The sequence below is a fragment of the Astyanax mexicanus genome, chromosome 14 (genome assembly GCF_023375975.1).
Source record: "Astyanax mexicanus isolate ESR-SI-001 chromosome 14, AstMex3_surface, whole genome shotgun sequence".
Lineage (NCBI taxonomy): Eukaryota > Metazoa > Chordata > Actinopteri > Characiformes > Acestrorhamphidae > Astyanax > Astyanax mexicanus.
In genome coordinates, this window is record NC_064421.1 from 22,223,650 (window position 1) to 22,236,120 (window position 12,471).

General features: G+C 36.1%; 1 long non-coding RNA gene across 1 annotated transcript in view; it reads left to right on the plus strand.

Moving 5' to 3' along the window:
- Positions 1 to 2,967: 2,967 nt before the first annotated feature.
- LOC111190002 (uncharacterized) overlaps positions 2,968 to 12,471 on the plus strand; it is a 37,071-nt gene continuing 27,567 nt past the window's right edge. The window contains exon 1 of the long non-coding RNA XR_002648972.2: positions 2,968 to 3,364. This is a non-coding gene — a long non-coding RNA (uncharacterized LOC111190002). The remainder of the gene's footprint in view (positions 3,365 to 12,471) is intronic.

The following is a 12,471-nucleotide window of genomic DNA, read 5'->3' on the forward strand; positions in this document are numbered from 1 at the left end:
TCCGCTGTCACTTTTGGCTTTCAAACTTTTCCAGCGACGATCTTGTATCTCTGACTGACTGATCGGCCACACAATGGGATTATTCCAGGGGTTCTAACTCTGAACTTGTTGTTTTAAAAGTGCACAAGTCACCCTTAGATCAGACCTGTCCCAAACTAGGGGCCTCCATTCCTGCAGAGAGCATCTTTCTATTTTAATTAAGGCCAACGCGGCCCTACAGTAACATGTGGGACGGGCAGACGCCGGGCTAATCCGCACCCCGCCCTGGCCAGGGCTGGACCCAACAATGTGCCTCTGTTCTTTAAGCTCTCCCGGACAGCCTGCTTTCTTGATCCGAACAGGCAACTCCAAGATGCAGAGCTCCAGTTATGAACCTACCGAGACAGTATGATTGGAAATAGCTACATGATTTAGCATGTAGTTATTAAATATTATTTTTTTTGTTTTGTATTTAGATATATTTAAAATTATGGATGGTTTTGATAAATAACTACAATATAAGTACTTAAATACACGTATAAATCGTTATAAAGACACACACACACATCCATATATATATATATGGATATATATATATATATATGGATATATATATATATATATATATATATATATATATATATATATATATATATATATATATATATATATGTAAATGTAAATGTAACATGTATAATAGTTCAATGACTCTAATAGTACTCTCTACATTTTTACGCGTGTGTTTGAGAATGAGAGCTTATCGCTCTTATTAATTGTTTCGGCTTTTTAACCTAAAATGTTATTTGCATTTTAGTTCATTGGTTTTAGTAATTACTTTTTTTTCTGTACATTATGTGCTACTACTACCACTACTATCAATAATGATAACAATAATAATAGTAGTGATAATATACCAATTATTATTATTATTATTATTATTATTATTATTATTATTATTATTATTATGTCTCTAATTAACTGTACAACATGGTTGTCTGTTTGCGCACTCATGCAGGATAAGCGCTAAGCTGACTATGTTTTTGCACTACATATTTAAGTTTATGACATCATCAATGAATTTGGTAATCTTGTCAAAGATTAAATTAAAGGGGGTTTGTGCCCGTAATAACAGATTTAGATGTTTTAAAAATGAAGTCTAAAGGGATTGGGTTAAGCGCGCTAAAAAGCATGTGATTTTAATTTCTCCGACTGCTCACATAAATCTGTGGATTTGTGGAGATCCGATACTGATAATATAGTGCTAGAAGCTTGTCATCTCGGATGGGTGATAATGTACAGGCCACACACCAAAGAGACGGTCTCTCTCTCCCTTTCTCTCAGTAAAACACATAGACACTCTACAAAATTCTATTTGACTACAGTTACATGTTGTTTAACGTGTTGTTAAGTGTTTCATTCTCTTGTTTGTGAAAATGCAGTACTTTGATGATGAACTAAACCGAATCAGAGTTTATGCAGTGAGTGCTTAATGTACTATTACTCTCCCCCTAGCAAAATACAACTGAACAAGCAAACAGGCCGACAGGCCTCCAACTATTAGACAGAATGCTGTTTGGTTGAAATAGTGGAAAAAATACATAAGCTGCTTAAGAGGTCTCAACATATGCTGCGCTGAAACTGCGTGTCATAGCTCCGTCCACTGGTCACTTAATACCTAGTTAGCTAATGCGCACCAAAGGTCTTCAGTGAGAGTCCATTTAGGCCCCTAGTGAGACTATAAAACTCATGGATTATGCTGGATGGAACAGCTACACAACATCTAGCCTATTTCCTCTGTTAGAACATTAATGAAAAATCTCCATAAGGAGACAAATGGAAATACATTTATAGAGGATTATTGGACTCTAATGGCGATTTTTTTCATGGATGCAGGGAAGGGTAAGAGCGAAAGTCTAATCCCAACCATGAACAGAAATTCTTAGAACTGGGGAGCATGAACACGACTCTCAACATGAACTACGTTGCTATAATAAACTATATCAAATGTTAAATTGTTGTTTTCTCAAATTTGAGCAATATCCTTAAAAAAATGTCAGGTATTGTTTTCTATTATGTCTTATTTTTTACAGTGCACGTGTGATCAGAATCTATCAGCATAATTTATTCCTGTTAGGTGCTATTTTTTTCACCCTATAATTTGAGGGGGTGCCGGTGCTTTTTAAAGCCCATTTCTCACCTGGCGACGTTATAGCCTATACTAGATTTTAATAGAGCTAAAAAGCACGGGGTGTCTAAATATGCCTATGCGTTAAATTACGTTTACAAAATAATATTTTATCAATAATATCAAAGATTCACAATTAAGTATTTAATATTAACCGTCCGTTGCTAAAATAACGATATTTCCTGGGACAGACCATTTTTGTGTAATTCATTGGACCATGTTGATCTCTAAAATATTACCCTTACATCTAAAAAATACATCTCTCCCCCCCCCCCCCCCCCCCCCGTGACCCTTAACGGATTAAGCGGGTGACGATGAGTGAGTAAGTGAGTTAGTAAAGACAATTTCACTAGTTTGTTACAGCTGTAACTATCATAAAAATAGCTTACTGGCTTAGGACCCCCATGCCACCAGGGGGCTCAAAGGGTATATCACGATAATAAAAAAGATAAGATATCACGATAAAAAAATCATCCAATCTATAGTAAAATACAGCTCTCGGCTAAAGTTAATTTTAACATAAACTCATTCACAGTGTTAACAATTTAAAAAATGTGTTATTAAAATTATATTATTAAAGAACATTGTAATATTTTAAAACCCTGGAACATTTAGGAGAAAATGACAACAAAATGCATCATTACTGATTAGAATAACAATTTCATATTCAGAAAGTGTATGCCAGAGTATTTTTCCATTGCATTGGGAATTTAATCCTGCAATGCATTTCTTTGTGCATTGCCAGCACTTTTACAGTACATAAAAGGGTTATTTGTTCTTATAGCCTACAACATGGTGACTAAGCAACAAACTATTATAAAATATGATTAAATACCCAATGGAAGGTAGCCCTGGTGGGCAAGACTTCACACTGATGGGAAACTAGGATTGGGGGGCACGCCCATTATGCAAATAAATTATGCTGAACATTTTGGTTTAAACTGAAATATTTAACTCTGTCTATAATATTTTCATAGGTTTCATAGGTTCATACTAGGTAATTGATTTCTGCTGTTGGCTGCTGCCACTGTTGGGTAACTGCAGATCTGCAGATATGCAGTGCTTGTGTATTTAAAACTAACTAATGTGGGAAGTGAAGTGAGTACAAGTCAGCAAAGCCATGTCTAAAAAAATATCCCTGTGGAGTAGAAGAAAAGGAAAAAAAGAAGCTGGAAGAAGAGAATAAAGAGCGAGACTAAGGTAGGTCTGCATGTCCAATATTACAATTGTCATCATTAACCAAGCCTCCGGTTCAGTTTATTTTCTGGAGAGGTTAGTTAGTTAGCTGACTAGCTAGCTGACTAGCGCCCAGTAGCTAACATTATATAGGCTAAAAAATAAATATAGACTTATGTGAATTAAATATATTAACACTGTTCATTGTTTATTTATTTATCGAACTCTATGTTCTAACGAAGCCGTTGTGGTAGCTAAAAATGGGCGATATTAAGTAACGTTGGTGTCTAAAAAACATCTTGGCTAGGATGTAGCTTACCAGTGCGTGAATGAATCTATGGGCAGGACTGTGTTTTAATCCCCACAGGCTGTAACCTAGTAATATAAGCTGTAATGTTGCATGAATGTTTTTTGTCCATGGAATGGCTTGTTTGGTAGCCTAGTGTTGTTTACAAGTTAGTTAACTACAGGGTAAGAGTTGATTGGTTGGTAAATAAGTTTTATGTTTGTTTGTTTTTTACTTTATCTTGCCATAGGTAAACTTGTCTTGCAGTCAGGTTCACAGAATCAGAAAGACAAAGAAAAATGGACATAACAATTTAAAAGTGATTTTTTTAATTGTAAGTTTTTTACCACTGTATGGTTAAAACAATAGCCAGAATACACTGGTATGGTGTATGCTAATTACTATAAATGCTTATAACAGTGGGTACATTACAGAGACAGTGTACCCGTTGGAATGACAATGAAGCATCTTGCGCCAAGGTGATGGTATGGGGGCCCAAATTAAATTCTGCTTAGGGCCCCGTAAAGGCTTGGGCCGACCCTGTTTCTGGCTAAACACTCTAAAAAGTAATTCTGATGGCATTTAGCCAATACTTAAATTAATATCCTGTTGTAAGATCAAAAATATAACATATGAATTTAGCAGGATTTTGTTTTATTTATTTATTGTTTTATTGAGTTGTAGTGACATAAAAAGGGGAAGTGTTGCCACTCCGTATTGGACAACTTAATTTTCTCATCCATCTGAATTCCCGGCACCAGTTTTAAGTATGTGAGGGATGAGCTATGTGACCAAAGTATTAAATATTGACATTGTTTAACTTTATTAAGACGACTTCAGCAAAACTGACATTATAGGGGCAATAGAGAAGGTTGAGCTATATACATATATGATATGACCAAATCAATAAGATTAATAAATCAAGTTTTGGTAATGATTGGCTACACTAAAAAACAAAACTTAAAATTGTTCTCCTGTAAGGTAATTTTAAGTCAGCTGAACATAAAATATTAAATTGCACTATAAACTATAGCAAACTAATTGCCTGAACTAACATTATTAAATTTCTTGCTAAAAGTTGGTGTAACTACATAATTAGTTATGGCAAAATTTACAAATTGAAGTTGAACTTTAGTTGAGGCCAAACCAACTACTCTGCACTACTGCACATGCTCTAGTTTTACTCCTACTTTAGTTAAACAGGGTCTACTAGGCAATTCTGCAGGGTTTTTTACCTGATGTTGGTCATGCTATTTGCATATTGGGCCTGTCCTCCCACCTCTCACTCACCATCAGTGTGTAGTCATTCTCCATAGGCTGCTTTCTCTTGGGATTCACATGTGTGTTATACAATAACTGCTTGGCCTCTGTGTTGAAGGCTGTACGAGTAAGTTACTGTGTTTTGTGTTGCTGAGTGTATGTAGACTGTATGCTGTCTTTAACTTATAATAACTGATTTTAAACTGTCGACATTGGCCGCTTCTTTTCCATTGGCTTTTGATACCACATATTTGCATACTGTACTGGGTATGTCCCCCAGTTCCTGTGATTCCCCCTCGGCTACATTAAATAAACTTGTAGAACTTACATGATTTACTGCTTGGTGTCTGACCTATTGATTATAAGAACACGCATCCTTCTCTGAGCTGTGCAGTCTGGTAATATTTAGTAAAACGGAATTCAAAAGAAAAGTAAGAAGAAATCAACATATTTATTTATTTGGAATACAAGATTATTTATTAAATACTATAACAAAAATAAAAAGTTAAATCAACTTCCCTTTAGTTGTAATAACTTGATATTTTAAATTATGCTAACTTAAGTTTTCATTTCCCATTACTTCCCATAACTTTTTTTAAAAAGCAAATTCAACTTATCCAGGCTTACAGTGTAGTTAATATATTAATAAAGGCAGGTAAGATGATGAAAAGCACTGTAAAAACCTGGGATTAGGAACCCCAAGTGCAAAACTGCACTCTAAAAAGTAGCTTTGTGTCACACGGCCAATAACCCACTCATTAAGACTCGCCCTATCACTAGTGATGCCACAACACCAGGAGGGTGAAGACTAGCACATGTGTACTCTGTGCATGTGAAGTCAGCCACCGCCTCTTTTAAACATTGCCGAGTAGCATCACATCGCACCCGGTGGAAAGCGCAGCGACTCGGTTCTGGTACATCAGCTCACAGACGCCTTGTGCTGCGGACATCACCCTTTGGAGTGATGTGGGGAGAGAGCAAGGCCAATGCTTCCTCAGGGCTCTGGTAGCCGATGGCAAATTACAAGTAGCTTTGTGTTTTAGTCAGATGAACTAATATTACCAAGTTGAGTGAACTTACTGTTACAACTGAGTAAAATTAGTTTAGAAAACTTCAGCCTGAAAACATAAAAATTATTGTTTAGCCAACAAAAAATATTGGGATTTCAACTAACTTTTAGTGCTCCTCATATTCTGAAGAAGGGTCTTTTATCAGTGTTGGTTTATACAGTATTCCTATAGGTTCCTGGCAACGTACATGCTCTCTAAAAAGTGATTTTGTGTTTTAGACAAAATAACTAATATAATCAAGTGAGTACAACTCAAAAAATGAGTTCAGAAAACTTCAACCTAGAAACTTAAAAATGTTTGTTGAGCCTGAAAAAAATGTGATTTCAAACAACTTTTACTATACCACACGTGTCAATAGAGCTTTTCCATAGCTTTATGTATCTCCCATACTACTTACCATCTTTGTGTTGTCTTTTGCCCAAAGCTACCTTATCCTAGGCATGCATTAGTGCAATATATGTGTTGATGGCCAGGCCTCAGTGTTGTAGGCTGTAAGAGCAGGTTGCCTTTATTCTGTTTTCCTAGTTGTCACAGTATGTTGGCTTAGAGCTACAGTGTTTATTCTTGTGCTTCTGCAGTATTGTGCTGTCGGTACTGGCTGTTCTTAAAAAAATATGAAAAAAAAAAAAATTATACGTATATATAAGTTACTTAAACAATTGTTGTGCAAACAAAACTCACTTAAGTTGAATAAACATAACTGATTGAAGTTATCGTCTAGCCTGCAGTTAAGTTGAATGAACTTACAATTGTATATATTTACAACTTAACTGACTCAAATCAAAATGATAACTGGACCTTCTATATTCTACATTCTATATATTATTAACTTAACTAAGTCAAAGCAAAATGATGACTGAGTTAAGTTGAGCCCATAAATATTTATTTTTCAGTGTGTGCATACTGGGTATGTCCTCTTCTTTACTTATCAAATTTGTGTTTTCTATCACCCAAAGCTACCTTATCCTGGGTGTGCATATTATTGTATAATGGCTAGTTGCCAGGCCTCAGTGTTGTAGGTTGTAAGAGCACATTACTTTCGTTCTTGTCACAACTAAATTGCCTAAACACACAAGACTTGAAAAACAGTTGATTAAATTAAAACATTGTGTATTTGAACCTTAAGTTGAATAAACTTAACATGTTAAGTACTATATAAAGTTGATGTTTTGGAGATACATGTTTTTTCTTTGTTAGTGATGTAATATTCCCCCCTGCTGTAGTCTTTTTCATGTTTTATCACTTTCTCAAGGCAACAAGGAGATATGTTGAAGGAGCAGCTCTGTGTACCCACAGGGCTCCATTATTAGCCCAATTAGGCAGGTGCAGAATAAGTGGGCTTACCAATCATTTACCTGTCTAACAACCTCTCACTTGCTCATAATCTCCTGCAAACAAGATGCACTTGTGAGAAAATGTTACGAGAGTGCAAATTAATTAGCCGAAACCGCAAGATTATAGCTTTGAGACTCCCTGGATGGACAGTGGTGGGTTAGAAACCTGAAAATGAGTGCAAATTAAGGCTGAGGGTGTAGGGTTACTCAAGTGGGACCATGTGCTTCAGTTTACTATGGTGATAAAGGGAAGCTCTTCATGCCATCCATGTTTTGCAAGCTTTTATGGTATTCTTTCTCATTAAAAATATAAAAGTCTAAAAGAAAAGGGGTTATTATATCTGTTTTTTTACAGTGCTTGCTAGAATTTAAAGTACATTGTTACAGGTTAGACTACTGTTTAATAAATTATAATTATAAGTATGTGTTAGGCTATACAAATGATGTATTTCTGTGCATCATTTTACTGGATATAAGCATATATAATATTGCTTACAATATGGTGTTACATAATGTGTAATAAGTGTTATACATACATCTGGATGCATTATAAAATATAGGATTAAACTCCCTATCCCCATAAATCCATCATCGTCTGTTTTTACTGTCAAATCTCAGGTTACGGCCTTAGACAGTATAATTAGTTCACAAATTGTGTTGGGGATAAAAGATGACCTGCTTAAGGGAATACTTTATTATCCTAATCAAAGGCAGAGAAATCTGAACACCTAATCACGCATGTAAGGGTTTAGTAACAGCTCTCACTGACTTCAAAACCCACCTAGCTGAGCCTCAGGTGGTATTTGGCCTTCTTAAGCTTTCTTTTGTTAAAGAACTGTATTTATAGTTTTTCAATCAAACATTTTGTAAGTTTCCATAGAAAATGTAGCATACAGGAATCTTTATATCTAAGTACAGTTGCTACCAAATTTATTCAACCTTTTTTACAAGCTTTCAGATGTTTAATGTCTTTTGCTGTTGCTGAAAAAAACGCGATGCACAGCCAGACACCAACTTTGAACACCTTTCTTCAGGAATCTTCGCCCATTTCTAATGGACAATGAGCTCCGGTTCAATAACATTTAGATTTTTGTGCTGCAACTGCCTTTCTTCAAATATTTTCTAAGAGGTTTTTCACAACAATGTAGAGTGTAATTATATATCTTCATTAGTCCACAATTGTTCATTCAAATGTGTTTTTTTGTGATGGAAAAAATAAAATGCTGGAAAACTACAGTATCAGTCATCACTAACGCCACTTTCCACACAGTTTAGACTGCATTTTCAGCACATTTATGAAATAAAAATGATGACACAGTGAAGACATGCATCATAAGTGTAGGGTTAGGTGCATGCTGCTTTATATTTCCACTGTTTCTCCTTTGATTCAGTCACTACTGGCTTCTCCTGACCCACCTGTTTGGTGCACAGACTGGGCACTGGAGACTGGAGCGCGTGCCACACCAGCCGCTTGGCCACCGGTTATTATCCCACCCAGACAAAAGAGCTATTTAGGCTGGGCCGCACAGCCTCAGGGCAGGCAGTAGATCTTGGTGATGGTGGCGGGGGTGAAGGGGGGGGAGGGGGGTTACGAGAGGCTATTATTGAACAAATCTGGCAGACTTCAGACTAGCAGACTGGCCCTGGGTGAGTGGCGTGCGTTGTGGCAGCTGGGCCGCAACAAGTTTGTGCAGAAGGGTCAGGAGGATGAGGTGTATTTACAACGCAATTTTTTTGTAAAATAAAAATTTGTATCATTGAGAGTAACGTCTCACTCATAACATGAATAAGAATACATTGCAAAACATTATGTATATCATAACTAATATTATAGACTTCTTTAGTAGAACAAAGTAAGTATGAGATAATTTATATTTGTGAAACATAAATGGTATTTATTTAAAAAAGCATCATAATCTACGTTTTTTTTTTTTTACTTGATCAAGGTCCAAACACTACACTGTCATTAGAATGTCATCTTGATAAATCCATTACAAAAAATTTGTTCTCAGATCTTTTGTTCCAAACTATTGAGGCAAACCTCAGAATATTATCAGCAGCATTTTAGATACGTGATCGATATTGTTACTTAAACTAAATTTTGTAATTAAACATCTTAACTATTCCTTTATTTTGATTTCTTACATGGAGAATACCCAATCATTTCTGACAAAATGTGTGTTTGTATGCAAGTGTGAACTTTGTTAAAACTTCACAGGTGCTGTTCAAACAATTAACAAAAATGATCTAATAATGTAATTCACTTTGCCTGCCAGTGTATTTTAATGTTACCCCAGTTAACAATTTTTGGTTTATGTTCTTAGAACATTTTCTCTGCCAAGTTTTCTGGATAATGTTTTTTAATTGTTCTGGTAATGTCACTGCAGTGTTACTGTCAATGTTTTCATTTTTAGATTTGAGAATGTTATCTTTTAACGTTTCAATATGTTAGTATTTATCTAGCTGCGACAGTTAAGTGAGGAATGTTCTTATAACACTGTGATGCAAATCATTATTATGTCACATGTTTACAGAACGTAAGTGGAACAATACTTGTGTAACATTACAGGATAACCTTCCTGGGACATTTTGGACATTTTCAAATTCTATAAACTTCAGACATTTCTCCCAAATTGCAAATAAAAATATTGTCATTTAGAGCATTTATTTGCAGAAAATGAGAAATGGCTGAAATAACAAAAAAGATGCAGAGCTTAAATAATGCAAATCAACATTTGGTGGAATAACCCTTAGTCACAGTTTTCATGCATCTTGGCATGTTCTCCTCCACCAGTTTTACACACTGCTTTTGGATAACTTTATGCCACTCCTGGTGCAAAAATTCAAGCAGTTCAGTTTGGTTTGATGGCTTGTGATCATCCATCTTCCTCTTGATTATATTCCAGAGGTTTTCAATTTGGTAAAATCAAAGAAGTGGTCTCTTATTTTTTTTCCAAAGCTGTATATACTGCTGTAGTACCACAAATGTATATCTGACAAGATTGCAGATGCTATATTTATTGGCCAGCAGCTTTATATCTGTATTCCATCAGTTCTATTTATATGTCCTAGCTCATCTCTTAGATCATGAGTCAAGGTCAAATTGTCTTCTCTCTCCTGCCAGCATCTCATCTGGAGCGCTACACCCTGTGTATTTTTGGGGGGAGGACTGCTTCAGTGTAAATATAGCCAAACAGAATTGATCTCTCTGTTTTGTTCCCCCTGCTCGCATTGTGTGGTTTCATTGACTCCCCCTCCCTGAGGGAGTCCACAGAGCTGCAGAGGTCAAGTCAGAGTCTCTACAGGGAACGATGGCTTTAACCTCTCATTCCCCTTTAAAACCACTTATCATGCCTCAGGCTACAATGTGCTGCATATGCCACCTGAAACTGCTTTTGAAATGTACTATTTGATGCATGAAAAGACCGGAGGTAGCAAGTAAAATAACAAAAAGGAACACTTGTTTTGTCAGTCTACACTTATTTTGTGTTTTCACAGATGTTATATGATTTAACTGATATCAATTGTTGGTTTTTATGTGTGAAAAATGTGAGTCATTATAATCCAAAATCAGAAAGGGTAGGTAGAGTGTGGAAAATTCAAATCAGAAAAAAATGTTTCTTACTGTAGACAGTAAGAACCCAAGATATTTTATGTTTTGTCTGGTCAACTTAATTTAATTATGTAGTATACACCGTAAAGGCACATTGTAAAAACAACCATAAGTGAGAATATCAAACGATAAAGTGTTTTAGGTTGTCCCGTTCTTCCTGCAATTATGTCTCAAAATGTTCAACAGCAGAGGGTTGTTGTTGACGCATATTTTGGTTCCAAATTCTTCACAATTGGAGACAGGTCAAGGCTGCAGGCAGACTAGGCCAGAACATGTAGCTTCTTCTTAGCTGGCTTTTGTACTTTCTGTGCTGATAACAGTCTGGATCATTTGTTTCATCTTTGGTTAGGAGCACAGAGCGTCCATTACCTCAAAAAGATCTGAAATACTGATTTGCCAGACCAAGACACAAGTATACAGTGTGAAATGGCCCATCCCAGGTGCCTTTGAGCCCAGAGAAGTTGAGGCCACTTCTGGACAATACAAGACTTCTGGTTTTTTTTACAGTATAGACCTAAATAGCATTTGTGAACCAGCAGTGGTGGCTTGTGGGTTTGAGCACTGGGTTATTGCTGACTGTGTGGGTTCAGCAAGCTGCCACTGTTAGGCCCTGGGTGCTGCAGTGATGCCTGCCCACCGTTCCAGGCATGTGTGCTCACTAGAGTGTATGTGGGTGTGTTTGTTTACTGCATGTATGGTTTTAAAAGTGAAAGTCACGTTCAATCTGTTTTGAACATACATTTTTAAATGTCGCAGTTATTTTGTCATGCATTTGTTGACAAGCTATCAGAGATCCTCTGCCCATGTTTCCTTCTCATAGATTTAGATATTAGCCTTAAATTGCAATCACCCATTCATTGTAAATTTGTTGCAGGCCTGAAATGCAGGGATGAATGTAATACATTTGACCAGATGAAATATCTTGAAATAGCTCAAATATCTTGTGTTTTTACTCTCAACCAAATTAATCTCTTGAAAAGTACTTTTATTAATTTTTTTTATATTGATCCAACTTTTCTTGATCTAAGGTTGTACATGTGCTAGTTCCTGTTTTGAACAGGTGTCTCCTGTAAGAGTTATGTAAAGAAAGTTTCTGGTTCAGCCCATTAAACCGTGTGACGGTTTAAACATGCCACTGGCTTCATTCATCTACAGCACAATACACAGTATACAGTAAAGAATCTATAATGCACATGTATTACTAAAGGGGGGCACTAGTTATAACAGCATGTGTTGAAGGCTCATGTGTTCTGCGTGTACTGAGCAGTCTAGACTGTATTACTCTACTCACTGCCTGCTATCAGAGCTGTTTTTGTTTATTGTTTCCTTTGTCGCGGCCGCGTCGCGCCAGTGACCCACAACTCCCCTTCTGTTTGTCAGCAGTTGTTTGGCCTAGTTTCCTACATACAGCAAACCTATTTACACTTTCTAGCTGTCATTTGTATGTTAATAGAGACAACACGCGCTGAACTGTTTAGATTTGGCAGAAAAACGACAGAATAACAAATCAGAAACAACCACTATATAAAAACTTGAATTTCAGATATCATTTTTATATTATATTTAAA